The sequence below is a fragment of the Dreissena polymorpha genome, chromosome 7, assembly GCF_020536995.1.
Source record: "Dreissena polymorpha isolate Duluth1 chromosome 7, UMN_Dpol_1.0, whole genome shotgun sequence".
Taxonomy (NCBI): domain Eukaryota; kingdom Metazoa; phylum Mollusca; class Bivalvia; order Myida; family Dreissenidae; genus Dreissena; species Dreissena polymorpha.
The window spans coordinates 35604500-35622557 of NC_068361.1; the positions used below are offsets into that span (position 1 = coordinate 35604500).

At 34.7% G+C, this 18058-nt stretch overlaps 2 long non-coding RNA genes across 2 annotated transcripts in view; one reads left to right on the forward strand and one right to left on the reverse strand.

The window, feature by feature from the left end:
- The window catches only part of LOC127838488 (uncharacterized), a 113985-nt gene that overhangs the window by 63961 nt on the left and 31966 nt on the right, over positions 1 to 18058 (forward strand). The window lies entirely within an intron of this gene.
- On the reverse strand, positions 2105 to 12963 carry LOC127838493 (uncharacterized). Its single transcript, XR_008029833.1, has 3 exons — positions 12778 to 12963; positions 3266 to 3402; positions 2105 to 2495 (listed from the first exon to the last, which is right to left on the reverse strand). It is a non-coding gene; the product is annotated as an uncharacterized LOC127838493 (long non-coding RNA).

Below are 18058 nucleotides of genomic sequence, written 5' to 3' on the forward strand. Positions count from 1 at the left end.
GATAGTATTTTTAAACGAAATGAATGCTATTGAAAATTATTATGATATTACCTAATTTTCACGTATTTTCCGGTCTAATTACATAGTTTGAATCATAATATAATATTAAGTATTTTAAAAACTAATATTGCTATTAAAAATGATTAGTTGAGAATTAACAGCTGAAATTAATTGTTAGTCTGCATCTGCCTGTTTAAGCATCAGTATGTATTGCAAAACATGAAATAATACAATATAATCAACAACATGTGTTACTTTGCATTTGAAGGGTATAAATATGAAAATAAACCTTTAAATTGTGTCACATCATTGTTTGAACTACAACAACTACTTTTAAAATGATAATTGTATAAAAAAGCAAATGCCTGATCATCATATGTCATAATTGCTTTAACAGAGTCGCTGTTAGATAACCCTGTGGATGTTATAAAAGCCTTGTGAATGAAAAGCACTCGGGAAATAAATTTAACTAACTGACAGAAACTCCACTTTAACTCCATTTTAATGTTGATAATGCTGATAACATTCCTTCATTCATACAAAGCTCAGTCAGGAAATCAAACATCGTTAAAAGAGAGAGCTGCATATTATAAGCCAAGCTCTGTAACGAAGGTTAATGCCTCTGTAACGAAGGTTATAATGCCTCTGTAACGAAGGTGAAGGTTAATGCCTCTGTAACGAAGGTTAATGCCTCTGTAACCAAGGTTAATGCATGTGCGTTAAGTATTCTCTCATATTAGCTTGTGAAGCCCACACACACTTTCACCCTAAAATGGAATTTCGCTAACAAGAGAATTTTTTTTTAAACGAAAAATACGCAGTAAGTGTCATCACTGATTAGCCTGTGTGGACTGCACAGGCTGATCTGGGATGACACTTTACGCACATGCATTAAACCCAGTTAGACCCTGAAATAAATAATAAAACAAAACATTTGTTTTCTTGTTATATATTTATTTTCATTTATTTATGCTGTAAATATTCTGCACTAAAATTGCTGTCTGCAACAGTACAAAATTCAACAAAATGTCTGATTATATTGAATATCCAAATTTTAATTTAATACTAGAGGATAGTGACTTTGAAACTGAAGTTAAGGTAGCGCACCTCTAATGGGCACATATCCAAATATAATCTAATTAATTATTTTCTTAATCAGCATCATTTCACTGAACTACATGCAAATTTGTAGGTAGGCTTTCCATGCTTTTTAAAAAAATATACCGATTTTTTCAAAACCACCCCCACGCTCGGCTTTTGTCCAGTTTATTTTCACCCCTGGGGTATATAAAAGTTCCATAATTCATTCAAATTTCCAAATATGGGCATGCAGTTGGTGTGTACAGATGCTGTAAAGGTGTTTAAAGTTTAAACAAGATGAAATAAGTATTCTTTTACAGACATTTATTTCTTACAAATTTTTATCTATAGAAGAGCGCCATGAAATGTCAGTGATTTCAGCCAAGAAAAAATGGGGTCGGTTAAAAACAAAGTGTCATAAAATTCAAAATAGTATCATTTAAGTCGTATTTTAAACTTAGTTTTTATAGAAACACTATATACAGCTAAAATACCAAGAAATAGACAGATTTACCGTTTACTTTTCGAAATAAAAATAAAAATGCAACATGCATGGTTCGTATTTTCAACAGTAAATCACCCAATTTCGTCATAACTTTGTTATAATTTTAATAATTGAAGAATGTGCATAAAATTTGCAACATATTTAACAATAAATAAAGCTTATATGCCATATTAAATCAAATTACGTTAGAAAATAAATAAAACGCGTCGCAAAAAAGTATACGTCGTCGGCAGGATTCGAACCTGCGCAGGAATATCCCAAAAGATTTCTAGTCTATCGCCTTAACCACTAGGCTACGGCACCTAATAGTAGGCTCTTCAACCTTCGAAGAAATCGCGGGAAATCATTAGAGGTGCGCTACCTTAATGAGCAAATTGCAAATACACAAGATGTTGTTGAACTTTCATATGTCGACTTTCAGGCTAAGTTTGGGTTTTGATACCAGAGTGTTGTTTGATTTTGACAATGAACTGGAACAACCTGCTACTGACATGACTGACTATCTAGAGTCTGAGAACATTCCCATAAATGAACAGAATAAGGATTCAATCAGGCAAGAAACTTCAAAAAGCAATGAGTTTAAGGATGTTAACATTGAACATGTCAATAAATTTATCACTGACCAAGAAAATAAAAACACAGCAAATAAAACATTTGCTGATATCAACAAATTTCGCAGATATCTTGCACAACAAGGCGAAACAAAGCAAATGCATGAAATTCCCGTTGATCAGTTAGACCACTATGTGGCAAGATTCATCCTGTCTCTAACTAAACCGGATGGGTCGGACTATGAACCAAGTTCATTGAGAGGCTTTTAACGTTTGTAGGATCGGTACTTCCGTCGTCATCTTTTTCCACACAGCATTATGTCTGGTTCCAGAACAGACTTTGCGTTGACTCGTGAAACCTTCAATGCAAAAAAGAAGAGCCTAAAGAAACAGGTTTATTTCTGTTCTTAATATATAAAAAAATGAAAAGAAGTCTATCCAAATAAATTCATAGTCTATCCAAATAAATGCATAAATTATTGAAATTATTCATAGCATTTCTAATAACTAGCATAAAATCTGCACTTGTAGTTGTGTTTTTTTTTAATGTAAAATTACACCAATAAGTAAATTTGACTGGATTATTCAATTGAAATGTTAAAGCGAGATTATACGATTTTGTCAAATATTTATGAATTTATATAAAATGAGTAAAAAAATGTCGAAAAATGCGAAATAAGCCAGATATTTAATTCTGAAATCGAAAGTGTCTGTACAGTCAAATTCGCCAGCATGTATATCATGCATGTACGATGTGAATCTAAATTAAGTTTAACAATTCATTTGAAATTTCTGCAACGATATATATTCATACGACACACGAACACTAACTCTGATCCTTATAAAAAGACGAATGCTTCGGTTATTGTAGGAAAATATGTACGGTATATCTTCGTCCCAATCGGCTCGGGACGCTAATTTGTATTTGCTGCATTTTATAAAATTCGTCTTAAACGGATAATTTTCCTTTCCTATTTTGTGTTATTGTAACATATTTTATCAAAAATATTACAATTAAACACATACAAAAAATCGTATAATCTCGCTTTAATACAAACAATTTAAGCTATTTGAGTTGTCAGATGGATGTTTGTAATGTAAGGTAGAACACCACCTCTAAAATGCATACCTTGACATTATCGAACAGTTGAACATTGCTCTATACAGGGCCAAGGCAACCGCCCAAGGGAAGCTGAACCTCTAACTGATGAGGACAAAGACCAGATGTGGGAAACTGCTGTCCTTGGTCCACACACTCCATGTTCCCTGTTAAATACAATGTGGCTAAATAACAGTCTCCACTTTGGCTTAAGAGGGACAACTGAACAACACAATTTGAGGTGGTTAACTCTATTTTATCAAAATGAATTTTTTCAATCATTAGTGATAGGTCAAATTACATGTGTTTTTTTTTTTTTTAAGAAAAGCAACTTTAACAATTTTTTTTGAAACTAATAAAATTTTGGAAACTGTATTCAATGCAGAAAAGCTTGTTTCACATAAAATTATTGATGAATGATACTGTTAGTGTGACAAATGATTTACAGGGGTGTCGCTGTCCACTGCCAGAGTTCAATGTCACCAAATTTGATAAAATTGTGGAAGTGCCAACAATTTTTTAATTCAAATTTGAAGACAACATCTAAATTTATTTACAAATATTATCAATTTAGTATTAAAATGGTAGCTTAAAGACCTCTAGCAAACAGTTGATATAGTACTGACAGACTGGTTTAAAGGCGCGCCATTCAAAATAATAAACAAGAGCACCGCCTTGCGGGTGCAGACCGCTCATCTATTTTCTTTTTAAAGGTGAAGGGACTCTCATTTTCAATCACAAAGGAGGGAGGGGTGGAGTGAAGAGCGGTGCATTGTGTGGGGGCGTGGACATTTATTACATTTTCTTCCAAAAATGCGAAAAAAAGGAAAACAAAATCGGGGGGGTGGGGGGGGGGGGGATTCTTGGGTGCGATGGTTGGACGGTATTTCAAACATAAAATAATAAAAATAAATATTTGTGTTTTTTAACCGTTTCATAAAAAAAAATTGGGGGGGGGGGTGAGGTGGGGGGGTATAGTGTGAGGGTGTGGTGGTAATTTGTGAGATGATCTTAAAAAAAAAAAAAAAAAAAAATAGGGGGGGGGGGGGGGGGGGGATTCGGGTGGGGGGAGGGGGGGGTGGGGGGGGGGGATTCTTGGGTGCGATGGTTGGACGGTATTTCAAACATAAAATAATCAAAATAAATAGTTTTTTTAACCGTTTAAAAAAAAATTGGGGTTGGGGAGGGGATGAGGTGGGGGGGGGTATAGTGTGAGGGTGTGGTGGTCATTTGAGAGATGATCTTAAAAAAAAAAAAAAAAAAAAAAAAAAAAAAAATAGGGGGGGGGATTGGGGGGGGTCACGGGCGATGGTTTGGGTGGAGTCTATTGTGGTATGTCAGGTAAGAGTAGTTTTGTCAAAGTATCAATCAAATCTAATCATAAATAAAGAAGTTATGGCAATTTTAGAGAAATTTAATAATTTGACCTTGAGAGTCAAGGTCATTCAAAGGTCAAGGTAAAATTCAACTTGCCAGGTACAGTAACCTCATGATAGCATGAAAGTATTTGAAGTTTGAAAGCAATAGCCTTGATACTTAAGAAGTAAAGTGGATCGAAACACAAAATTTAACCATATATTCAAAGTTACTAAGTCAAAAAAGGGCCATAATTCCGTAAAAATGACATCCAGAGTTATGCAACTTGTCCTTTTACTGTTCCCTTATGATAGTTTGCGAGTGTTCCAAGTATGAAAGCAATATCTATGATACTTTAGGGGTAAAGTGGACCAAAACACAAAACTTAACCAAACTTTCAATTTTCTAAGTATAAAGGGCCCATAATTCCGTCCAAATGCCAGTCAGAGTTACATAACTTTGCCTGCACAGTCCCCTTACGGTAGTTAGTAAGTGTTGCAAGTATGAAAGCAATAGCTTTGATACTTAAGGAATAAAATGGACCTTAACACAAAACTTAACCAAAATTTTCAATTTTCTAAGTATAAAAAGGGCACATAATTCTGTCAAAATGCACGCCAGAGTTATCTAACTTTGCCTGCCCAGTCCCCTCATGATAGTAAGTAAGTGTACCAAGTTTGAATGCAATAGCATTGATACTTTCTGAAAAAAGTGGACCTAAACGCAAAACTTAACCAAAATTTTTAATTTTCTAAGTATAAAAAGGGCACATAATTCAGTCAAATTGCACGCCAGAGTTATCTAACTTTGCCTGCCCAGTCCCCTCATGATAGTAAGTAAGTGTACCAAGTTTGAATGCAATAGCATTGATACTTTCTGAGAAAAGTGGACCTAAACGCAAAACTTAACCGGACGCCGACGCAGACGCCGACGCCAAGGTGATGACATTAGCTCATATTTTTTTTTCAAAAAATAGATGAGCTAAAAATTATTTGACATGGTAAAAAGATCAATTACAAAAATCGCCTGCCCTGTGTTTGCAACCCAGTGTCCCATTAACCCTTTCAGTGCTGGAACCGAATTTTGAAGGCCTTTGCAAACAGTCTGAATTCAGATGAGACGCCACAGAACGTGACGTCTCATCAGGATCCAAACTGTTTGCTATTCTGATAGTAATATTTGAAAAAAAATCGAAGAAAATGCAAATTAAAAAAATTCAGCAGACGACATTTTAGCAGACGACAAATTTACCAGCATGCAAAGTGTTAAGCAAAAGCTTATATAATACCTCTACACTGTACAGGCTGTAGAAGTTAGATAGTAGTTTAAATGCTATGTTGTATATATTTGCTATATATATAATCAATGAAAAACATTTCAAAACTATTTTTTCCTGATTGCGTTTGATGATTATAAATTAACAAACATAAATGTTTAACATTCTTCTTGGGAGTGTTGTTTTTGACTGTTTAAATGGTATGCATATAATCTTTTTTGAATGTATGAATAATAGGACAAACAATCTGATATTACCAAATGCAGTCTAAATTGGAACATGATTAACCTTGTTTAAACTAGCTGTCATTATACCCTGAAATAACTGTCATTATACCTTGAACTAGCTGTCATTATACCCTGAAATCATTCATGATAATTTACTATTAAAACACCAAACCAAAACTTATCAAGATTATGTTAATGGGTACTGACATTGATGTGATTTCTTACACGGATGTAATATGTTTATTGCTTTCCTTGATGTGTGTCTGTAATAAAAGGAAGACACTAACAGCAGTTTAATGAGATATCAAAAGCTGAATGTGCAATCCAATTAGATCACACTTATTTTTTTTTCCTCTCCTGCTTCATATTCTAAATAAAATAAGGGTTGGTTGGTAGGTAGGGAAATTATTGTTATGATATTATTATTAGTGATAGATATTTTTCATTCAAAATGCAATACATACATTCTTATAATAATTATTTAGTGGTTTATAATATTTTACATGTTTTATTACAGTCTTCATTATAAAATGCATAATAATTGTCTCTGAGATTTTAACAAAAAATATTATGTGTGGCTGCACTTTTTGGTTTGGACCTGGGTGGAGACTTAAAATCTTGATAAAACACAATCAATATCTTTTAATCATTTTGTACATGGGTTAACTGATCTGTGATTTACAAACAGACCTTAATGCAATAGCATTAAAAAAAATCAGATTTACAGGTAGAAAACTAACCTGCAAATCAGCAAAGTTTTTGCCAACTATACACAGTCACATTGCTAAATCTCTAAAGAAAGAAGTTTCATGATCCTAGGCATAAGCATTCTTGAGTTATCATCCGGAAACCGTTTTACTATTTCATTTCACCGTGACCTTGACCTTTGACCTAGTGACCTGAAAATCAATAGGGGTCATCTGCAAGTCATGATCAATGAACCTATCAAGTTTCATGATCCTAGGCATAAGCGTTCTTGAATTATCATCCGGAAACCATTTTACTATTTCAGATCACATTGACCTTACCCTTTGACCTAGTGACCTGAAAATCAATAGGGGTCATCTGCGAGTCATGATCAATGTACCTATGAAGTTTCATGATCCTAGGCCTAAGCGTTCTTGAGTTATCATCGGAAACCACCTGGTGGACGGACCGACCGACAGACCGACCGACATGTGCAAAGCAATATACCCCCTCTTCTTCGAAGGGGGGCATAATAAGAAGGCACATGGTACCATATGACATTGAAATAAGAAGGAACAAAGTATGTTATCACATTGAAATAAGAAGGCACATGGTACCATATGACATTGAAATAAGAAGGCACATGGTACCATATGACATTGAAATAAGAAGGCACATGGTACCATATGACATTGAAATAAGAAGGCACATGGTACCTTTTTGCACCAATGGGGCAAATTATGAACAGAACAAAACCAGATCATGGTCAGAATGTGGCCTATTGTAATTGCATGAATACGAGCAAAACCATTTTGATGGCAGTTTTTTATATTGGTATTGTAGTATCAAATCCATTTCATAATATCAAAACAGCTTTTGGTCAAACATGTTTTGCAGTTTACCAAATGTTACTTTAAAATAAATTATTTCAAACTACAATTAAAACAAACACCAAACACAAGCACTATTTTACACAATTATGAAATCAGTTCTATAAGTACTTAAATATTCAAAATTAAGCATTTAATTATAATTTATTTCTAAACACAGTTTTACCCCTGGGAGGTTCACTTTTGAAGGACAACCATTATATGATTGACATACTATTTAATTCGGCCAAAAATCTACAAAAAATAAATAAATAAACATATTACCCATTTCTCTCGTTACAAAAGAAAGAACCTCATGTGAGAAATAGATGACAACATTATCCTTTGAACAAAATTTAAAAAAAACACTTAATCAGTATGCAAATGCAATAAATCAACTTAATTAAACACCTTACTTCTTCACTTTAGAAGATACACTGAAAAATTAATCCACATCATAAAGTTTTTTTTCCAATATTTCTACTGCACTATTTCCTTGCTATTTAAAACTAAGAAGCAAAATGCATCCATCAAATTTTTTATCACCCTTATTATAACTCCTCTTTCAAAAAGTGGCCCACTTAAACAGGTAATAACTATAGCACACAACCAATGACATGTAATTACCACCAAGACAAAGTTTCTTTAGCTTTGCAGACTGACTTACCATACAGTAACAGAGTACTACTGATCAATATTTGCCAGCACAACAGACCATACCTGCTGACAATTCCAGAAAGGTTAAGTTTCTTTCTCAAGTTTCGGTGGAAATGTCACAGGAAGGCTTGAAGTTCCATGGTGTGGTTACCACAAACACATTTAGATTCTGGAAAAACACAATCAACAAAATGAGCCTCGTCCTGTTAACTCTTTCAGTGCTGGGACCGAATTTTGAAGGCCTTTGCAAACAGTTTAGATCCAGATGAGACGTCACAGAACGTGGCGTCTTATCAGGATCCAAACTGTTTGCTATTCGGATAGTATTCTTTGAAAAAAATCGAAGAAAATGCTATTTTTAGAAATTCAGCAGACAACATTTTAGCAGACGACAAATTTCCCAGCATGCAAAGGGTTAAACCGGGTTTAATGCATTTGCCTGAAGTGTCGTCCCAGATAAACCTTTGCAATCAGGGCTCATCAGGGACAACATTATGCTTTATGGAATATTTTGTTAGTGAAAGTATCTTCTTAACAAAAATCCAGTCAAAGCAAAATAGTGCAATCCCTGATGAGCCTGTGCAGATTGCACAGGCTAATCTAGCAGACTGCACAGGCTAATCTAGGACAACACTTTAGGCACATGCATCCAAGCCCCTTTACATGGAGACAATCACAGAAATTATTCTCTTTCCATAGTGGCTGGCTGGCTGTGCAGGAACATCACGAAAAACACAATCATCAAAATACAAGTCAACACACTGTGCACTGATAGTCAAACTAGTTTGTGATATCTACTATTGACTTACGTATCCCAGAAACAAAACACACGTCATGAAAAAATTACGGTCAAATTTGACAACAGATTTATCAGTTTTTGCGTAACACACTTCACCGTCAAAGAAAATATATACTTTTTGTCAATAAGTGAAAATTCCAAACAACTTGCACAAAAGTTTGCATTTGTGAGTGTGTGTTTTTAAGTAAATTGTCAGAAAAAGCTATATAATAAATGTGATTCTAATTTTTATAGAATTTTTGTTTGACAATATATTATTAAAATAGTTGTAACACTGAAAACACTTGGGCCTTGCTCTGTAAAAAGGGGGTTTAAGGCATGTGTATAAAGTGTTGTCCCAGATTAAGGCATGTGCATAAAGTGTTGTCCCAGATTAAGGCATGTGCATAAAGTGTTGTCCCAGATTAAGGCATGTGCATAAAGTGTTGTCCCAGATTAAGGCATGTGCATAAAGTGTTGTCCCAGATTAAGGCATGTGCGTTAAGTGTAGTCCGCACAGGCTAATCAGGGACGACGAAAGTGTCGTCTCTGAATAGCCTGTGCAGTCAGGGATGACACTTTAAGCACATAAATTAAACCCCTTTTTTTGCAGAGCACAGCCAACTTAAGTTTGTGAAATGTACAGTTGACAATACCTATCATGAACATAATTTCACCAAACGCATTCAAGAAATACATTGGTCACAGTATGAAATAATGGCATCAACAAACTGGCATACATGTAATCTGCATCCCTTACATAATATCTCCTACAGAAAGCTTCCCTGCTCATGTTCAAATGCCTGAACAAAGTAGATACAGAATTAAATTTTATAATAAAGATGTATATAGTAAATAAAATATTACATAAGTGGTTGTCTGGTGCAATAATCGCACTCAATGATCGTGTTACATCGCACCAGTAACCCATGCAATACAATCCACCCAAACACCAGTCATGTAATATTCCATATATAATGTTAAACATTTCAGTTTGATATTCGACTGTTTATGTATTTGTCACATTTGTTGATGGCGCAAATCAATTGCACACATGGTGTCAGGCTTGTTTTGGTACAGGCTCACAGCTAAGGGTCAAATACAGCCAGGTCAAATATTTAGCTGCATATATTGCATACATAGCGTGCAAACATAGCTTGCATACACAGCCTGCATACTAAGAGTGTATAAATAGCTTGCATACATAGCTGACATATATAGCCTGGATACATAGCTTGCATACACAGCCTGCATACATAGCTTGTATACAAAGCTTGTATACATAGCCTGCATACATAGCTGACATATATAGCCTGGATACATAGCTTGCATACACAGCCTGCATACATAGCTTGTATACAAAGCTTGTATACATAGCCTGCATACATAGCTTACATCAGGAATTCTTTTTACTAAGAAAGTGACGCCGATAGTCGGCATATTCCCCTACCAGAACTTTTTCTCCTCAAAATACAATTTCCCCTCCAAGAATATCATTTTTCACACAAAACATCTTTTTAAGCATTTTTTTAAGCTTTAAATCGAAAACTGTTAATTTTGATTGCTTAATTGTCCATCGCAATACAAGCTCATTTGCGGTGGTCACAAAATCATGTTAAAATAGAAACAAGAGCACCGCCTTGCGGGTGCAGACCGCTCATCTATTTTCTTTTTAAAGGTGAAGGGACTCTCATTTTCAATCACAAAGGAGGGAGGGGTGGAGTGAAGAGCGGTGCATTGTGTGGGGGTGTGGACATTTATTACATTTTCTTCCAAAAATGCGAAAAAAAGGAAAAAAAAAATCGGGGGAGGGGGGGGGGGGTGGGGGGGGTATTCTTGGGTGCGATGGTTGGACGGTATTTTAAACATAAAATAATAAAAATAAATATTTGTGTTTTTTAACCGTTTCATAAAAAAAATTGGGGGGGGGGGGGTGAGGTGGGGGGGTATAGTGTGAGGGTGTGGTGGTAATTTGTGAGATGATCTTAAAAAAAAAAAAAAAATAATAGGGGGGGGGGGGGGATTCGGGTGGGGGGAGGGGGGGTGGGGGGGGGGATTCTTGGGTGCAATGGTTGGACGGTATTTCAAACATAAAATAATCAAAATAAATAGTTTTGTTTTTTAACCGTTTAAAAAAAAAATTGGGGAGGGGGTGGGGTGGGGGGGGGGTATAGTGTGAGGGTGTGGTGGTCATTTGTGAGATGATCTTAAAAAAAAAAAAAAAAAAAAAAAAAAAAAAATAGGGGGGGGGGGGGTTGGGGGGGGGGGGGGGCACGGGCAATGGTTTGGGTGGAGTCTATTGTGGTATGTCAGGTAAGAGTAGTTTTGTCAAAGTATCAATCAAATCTAATCATAAATAAAGAAGTTATGGCAATTTTAGAGAAATTTAATAATTTGACCTTGAGAGTCAAGGTCATTCAAAGGTCAAGGTAAAATTCAACTTGCCAGGTACAGTAACCTCATGATAGCATGAAAGTATTTGAAGTTTGAAAGCAATAGCCTTGATACTTAAGAAGTAAAGTGGATCGAAACACAAAATTTAACCATATATTGAAAGTTACTAAGTCAAAAAAGGGCCATAATTCCGTAAAAATGACATCCAGAGTTATGCAACTTGTCCTTTTACTGTACCCTTATGATAGTTTGCGAGTGTTCCAAGTATGAAAGCAATATCTATGATACTTTAGGGGTAAAGTGGACCAAAACACAAAACTTAACCAAACTTTCAATTTTCTAAGTATAAAGGGCCCATAATTCCGTCCAAATGCCAGTCAGAGTTACATAACTTTGCCTGCACAGTCCCCTTACGGTAGTTAGTAAGTGTTGCAAGTATGAAAGCAATAGCTTTGATACTTAAGGAATAAAATGGACCTTAACACAAAACTTAACCAAAATTTTCAATTTTCTAAGCATAAAAAGGGCACATAATTCTGTCAAAATGCACGCCAGAGTTATCTAACTTTGCCTGCCCAGTCCCCTCATGATAGTAAGTAAGTGTACCAAGTTTGAATGCAATAGCATTGATACTTTCTGAAAAAAGTGGACCTAAACGCAAAACTTAACCAAAATTTACAATTTTCTAAGTATAAAAAGGGCACATAATTCAGTCAAAATGCACGCCAGAGTTATCCAACTTTGCCTGCCCAGTCCCCTCATGATAGTAAGTAAGTGTACCAAGTTTGAATGCAATAGCATTGATACTTTCTGAGAAAAGTGGACCTAAACGCAAAACTTAACCGGACGCCGACGCAGACGCCGACGCCGACGCCAAGGTGATGACAATAGCTCATAATTTTTTTTAAAAAAATAGATGAGCTAAAAACACCATTTTAAGTTATGGAAGCCATAACTATTCAAATGGCACTGTTCATGGCTTTTTTCCGTCTGTAAGAATGTCCGTTTTTCACAATTTTTGGAAAATCCCTACCGGTACTCAAATGTTCACAATTACAAGAAGTTCGCAACTCAAATTTTCACAATTATAGAAAGTTTGCAACTAAAATTTTCACAATTTTATAAAGTTCTCGACTCGTATTTTCACAATTTGAACAATTCGCAACTCATTCATCACAAAATGGGGTGGCCATGACTGTATTTTTGTGTATTTATTTATTTTTTGGTGAACAAAAATAGCAATAGAAGAAAAAACATTTTTATCATAAAAAACAAACAAAACCAGAAACATTGCATACCTTTTATTTAGATGGGGAGATGTGAAGCTGCGAACCACTGCCGAGGGTGATGAATTCTTAGAGTTTCATGAGAGGCAGACAAAAACACGCACTGGTGAGAATCTGGGCGACTACAGGAAGGTCAACCCCAAAATGTTTGGGGTAAATTCTCCTCGTGACCCAATCGCCATGTACAAAGCTTATTCAGCAAAGCGACCAGATGGATTTTCAAATGATGATGATCCATTGAACGTAGCGCCGCGCACCAGAGAGGGTTGCTCCAGTCAGTGGTTTTTGAGACAACGCCTTGGAGAGGTCAAATTAGGAAAGATGCTAAAAACCATGGTGGTGGCAGCAAATCCTCCAGAGGGCAAACGTTACACAAACCACTCTGCGCGAAAACATCTTGTCCAGAAGCTGCGAGGCCATGATGTTCCTCCTACAGAAATTATGGCTATTACTGGTCATAAGAATGTTCAGTCCATCTTGAACTATTCTTCAGTGACTGAAAAGCAACTTCAAAGATGTTCAGCTATATTGTCAACTTCCACAAAAGCACAGTCGAAGTCTGAACACACCATCAGAAAAACAAACACAACATGTACAGCAACACTAACCTCACAAACAAATCCCGTGTCTGTCACAATTCCTGAATACACTTTGAATTTACATTTCATGTTCCCCACCCACCACACAACTTCCACTGTAAACACGGAATTCAATGTTTCAACAGCAAGGCTGTTAACATCACAGTTTTATGGGGCAACCTTTAACATCCAAAACTTCAATGTTATTAACTCCTGGAGTACAGGATCACTCACAGATCTAAATAAATAAGTCTTGAATTTCAAATTCTCTTGCGAGCACATGTCAAATTTTCGCTAACCGACTGACTACGACGAGCCTTGCGCATGAATTCCAGTGCCCCGAAAATAATATAGAGCTATCGTTATTGAATTATTGTAATTGATATAAATGAGTGTTGTCTCGTTTTCAACACAATATTATGAGTGGCATATGTTGCAAAGGTTGTTTGTTCAATAAAACGTTTGTCATCTCAGGGACTACTTTGTTATAAAATCTACGCGTAATGACTCACTCGGGTTTGCTAACTACGGAAGAACAAAATTGTCAAAAACTGCGATATTTAATGTTTATTAATGAAACAATGGGAGGAAATATTAGGATAAATAGAATATTATGTTAGTTTTGGATAAAGATCAAGTTTATCATGCTCGGAAAGCCTCGCACTACCATGGTTCAAAGCCTCGCATAATAAACTTGATCTTTATCCAAAACTAACATATTATTCTATATATAATCCTGTCCATTTTCGGGTTGATAATAAGTTGAATCACCCTCTTAAGCGAGTGATATTTAAATAATACTTTTTAACACTGGCCATTTCCAAACATTGAAAGATTATTTTCTGCGATGATATTTCAAGCGGTTTTGGGGCTGAAAAGGTTGCTCATTTACAAACGTTCAACAAAATTACCCCTTTTCACAGATGTATAATGTTGCAGTTATGATGTATTGTTCTTTGATTTCAATAATCTTAGCTGTACATATTACCACAGCTATCTTAATAGGCATAAAATTACCTCAGATCATTGTGTTCAAAAGTACAAAAATTGCTGAAGTAACTTTTGACTTTGTTTTGTCTGTCAAAGACAATTATTAAGTTGATTATTCACAAATTGAAAGAACATTTAATACCTTAAATCACTTATTATGCGAAACAATAAAAATTTAAGTGTTTCAAGAAAGTATATGAATAATTTCCTTTATAATTGTGTCAAAAGACAACATCTTTTACATTGCACCATTTGCAGTTAAGTGTTTTGTTCCTGGATAAATCATATGGAAACTGCATGGTATCATTAGCTGATATTGTCTCAGGTTATCTGTAATGTGTGTTGTGGCTTTGCACTCATCACTGATATTCAGTAAGTTGTGCCTTTTAGACAGAAAAGGATTGCTTCATTCAAAAGGTATTAGTTGACCTAGTAGTAAAGATATTAATTATTTATTATAAAGTATATTGTGTGGACTTTGGTGTTATTAAAAGCGGATGTTCTAAATTACTCTTATGATTACGGTATTATTTTTATTTTTTAAAAGCATTGAATGAGCGAGTGCGATTGACTATGATTCATTTTCAAAAATATGTTATCTTGTAGTACTCTAAATGCAAGAAAAAAAATCCTCACCAAATTATTCAAAGAAAACAACAACAACTTGAATATAGAGCAAGGACATTTTTATCATTAACATGGTTGAAATAATCTATAATACCATTAGCTGGATATGTATTACTTTATAGAAAATGTTTGAAAAAAAAGAAGAAAAGTCCGTTTCAAAACGCTGTTATGAAGAGTTTGATAACATCATGTTGTATAAGTTTAACCCTTTCCCACTCAGAAGCAAAGTGAAAAGGGCTATGTGCAAACAGCTTAAAACCAGAACAGCCTGCGAGTAACTTGCTGTCTGTTCAGGTTGTTTGCTGTTTGTTGCTCATCAGTATCTAAGGGATGGAAATGAAGCCTTTAAAACTTGAATCTAGTAAGAAAGGTCTTTAATTAAATTGAACTTTTTAAGGGACTATAAATGCATGAAAATGCGTATCTAAGTGGTAAAGGGTTAAACCTCAAATGGTCCAAGGTGGCAATTCACCCAGGAAATCATACTTTAATATGAGACAGTGAGTGTGTTTTTCAAAGTTTATGAGGTTCTTCCCCTTTGAAAGATTCAAGAACTGTTCATGAACAGTTTGTGACCTCATAACCTTGTGATGACATTTTCAAGAAGGTATTCATGACCTCAAGTTCATGGACCCCTGTAAAAAAGTTCATGAACAAAAATGACCTCTTTAAATGGTAAATGACAGTTGATATAATCTAAAGTGGTTCATGAACAGTTGTTCAGGAACTAAAAAGATCATGAACTGTTCCTGATTGGCACTTATCTAACTGTTTAAGTACGTCGTTTCTGATTGACTGAATGATTTCAAACTGCACCAGAAGGGAAAATAGAATTTTATTGTTATGTAAATTGAATTGTAGCTGAATATTTTTAAATATTTTATTATTTGAATAAATAGTTAATTCTCTTTGTTGTCCCAGATTAGACTGTGAAGCTTGCATACACTTTCTTCCTAAACTAGAATTTCACTAACAAGAGATATTTTTAAACCAAAAATACGTGGAAAGTGTCATCACTTAGATAAGCCTGCACAAGCTGATCTGAGATGATACAATACACACAAGCATTAAACCCTGTTTTCGCAGAGCAAGGCTAATATGTGTTTAAAAATGTATCTCTTGGTCTGACACTAATAATCCTCAGCTGCATTAAATGATTCATTTGTAAACAACATCTTAAAAATGTATCTGATGGCTTATAAATAGTCGTCTGCTACATTAACTCTCAATTAACATGGTGGTATTATTGGATAAATTAGTGGGTGCTGGTTTATGTTCATGCAGAGCTGTGCACTTGTGACATTTACAATCGGTCTTTGGGGAAGTATTAGGAAGAGAATAGGATAATAGTCCGGAAATCTGTTATTTTATTGAGGACTTAAAAGAGTGGTAAGTAAATCATTTTATTTGCAGATTAAATAATAACAGAAGACTATTAGCACGTGCTTTTAAAAGTTTAAAACTAAATTCCTGTATATTAACATATTATTGCACTGCAACATGCTAATATTTTAAATGTTAATAATATTGTTAAAACAATTTGGATTGATAGTTATGTTGTAATGCACTATAGAAATTCCAATTATCATCCTAAATTGAATTAATGTCATTAGTTTACAAAGGGCTCGCATGATCAGTCTTGTTAAATATTGATACCTTCAAATAAATCTACTGCATGTTAATGCTGATGTAATAGCAGTTTGCCTTGTGCTGTAAATAAGTTGTTTTGAAGCACTTCTTCGCAATATTTAAACTCGTATTGATGACGGAGGATTATGGTTTCCAATAGGGCTTATAAGCCATGATTGTTTTTTTCAAAGAGACTTTTTCTGGGAGTTGTTTAATGTGCTGTGCAGTTGTTACTACTATTACATGGCACATTATCTGTCTGGTTTATGCCCATCTCTCAGTTCATGCGTGTCAAGCACACTTAAAAGAGATATTTAGATGGGTATTGTTTAATGAGGGAGGAGAGATTTAAATATGCTTACATAAATTGTTTGTTTTATCAAATAATGTAAAACCTTTTTACAATATGACATGTTTATTGTCTGAAATGTTACATTATTGATCTGCATATGTTTGCAAATAAAACTTCTTGACAATTAATGAAGAATTATTGAATTGGGCCATTGATGAAGGTAGTATTGTTATGTTTTAAAAAAAGTAAACATATTCCGGGTGTCTGTCGTTTAAAAAATGTCCCTTTACTGGTACACGATTTTCATAACCTAAGTCCTTGTAGGATAAGGTTTAAAGTTTCTTTAAAACGATAGTTTATCTTGTTATGAATACTGAGTATTTGCCTGATAAATCCCACCTAGAAAGCAGACAATACATTGATGAATTAAGTGGTCACGGGTAACTTTTAAAACCATACAAAATGCCTCACATGTAATTATTGCGTAATTTTTTTTATTGTGTATTGAGAGTGTTTAGTAAACCCTTTACTACATTGATACGTATTTACCCCTTTACCAATTAGATACGTATTTTTACACATTTGTAGTCCCTCTTACTAGATCCAAGTTTTAAAGGTTTCATTTCCAACACTGAAATACTGATGAGCAGCAAACAGCATAAAACCTGAACAGCCTGCAAGTAACCCGCATGCTGTTCTGATTTTATGCTGTTTGCACATAGCCATTTTCAATTTGCTTCTAACTGGGAAAGGGATAAATGACATGGGTTTTTACTTGCAAGATGAACAGATAAATAAAAGTTCTTATCTTAATCAGACATCATGATATAATTTAAAACATATTATATTCACATTATCAACAAAACTTTATTTTGTTAATCTGCTGTGGCTGTTGTTCTGAAAACATAAACACATCAGATTTTGTTATTGGTATTTATTGGCAGATAACATATACAACATGAAATAAAACAAGCTCCTGTCTTAAATAGATGCTTTATTGAGTAGAAGCCTTCTAAGAATTTATTCATTTACCCATCTGCATAATTATGAGTTGAAAATGAGGTCAACCAATAATTTTGACCTTCTCGATTAGTCTATGTCCAAAAGGAGGTCACAGTCAAGGTCAAAATGTGGTAAGGTGATATGGGTATATTGAAAGTGTTCATAGATACGTTAC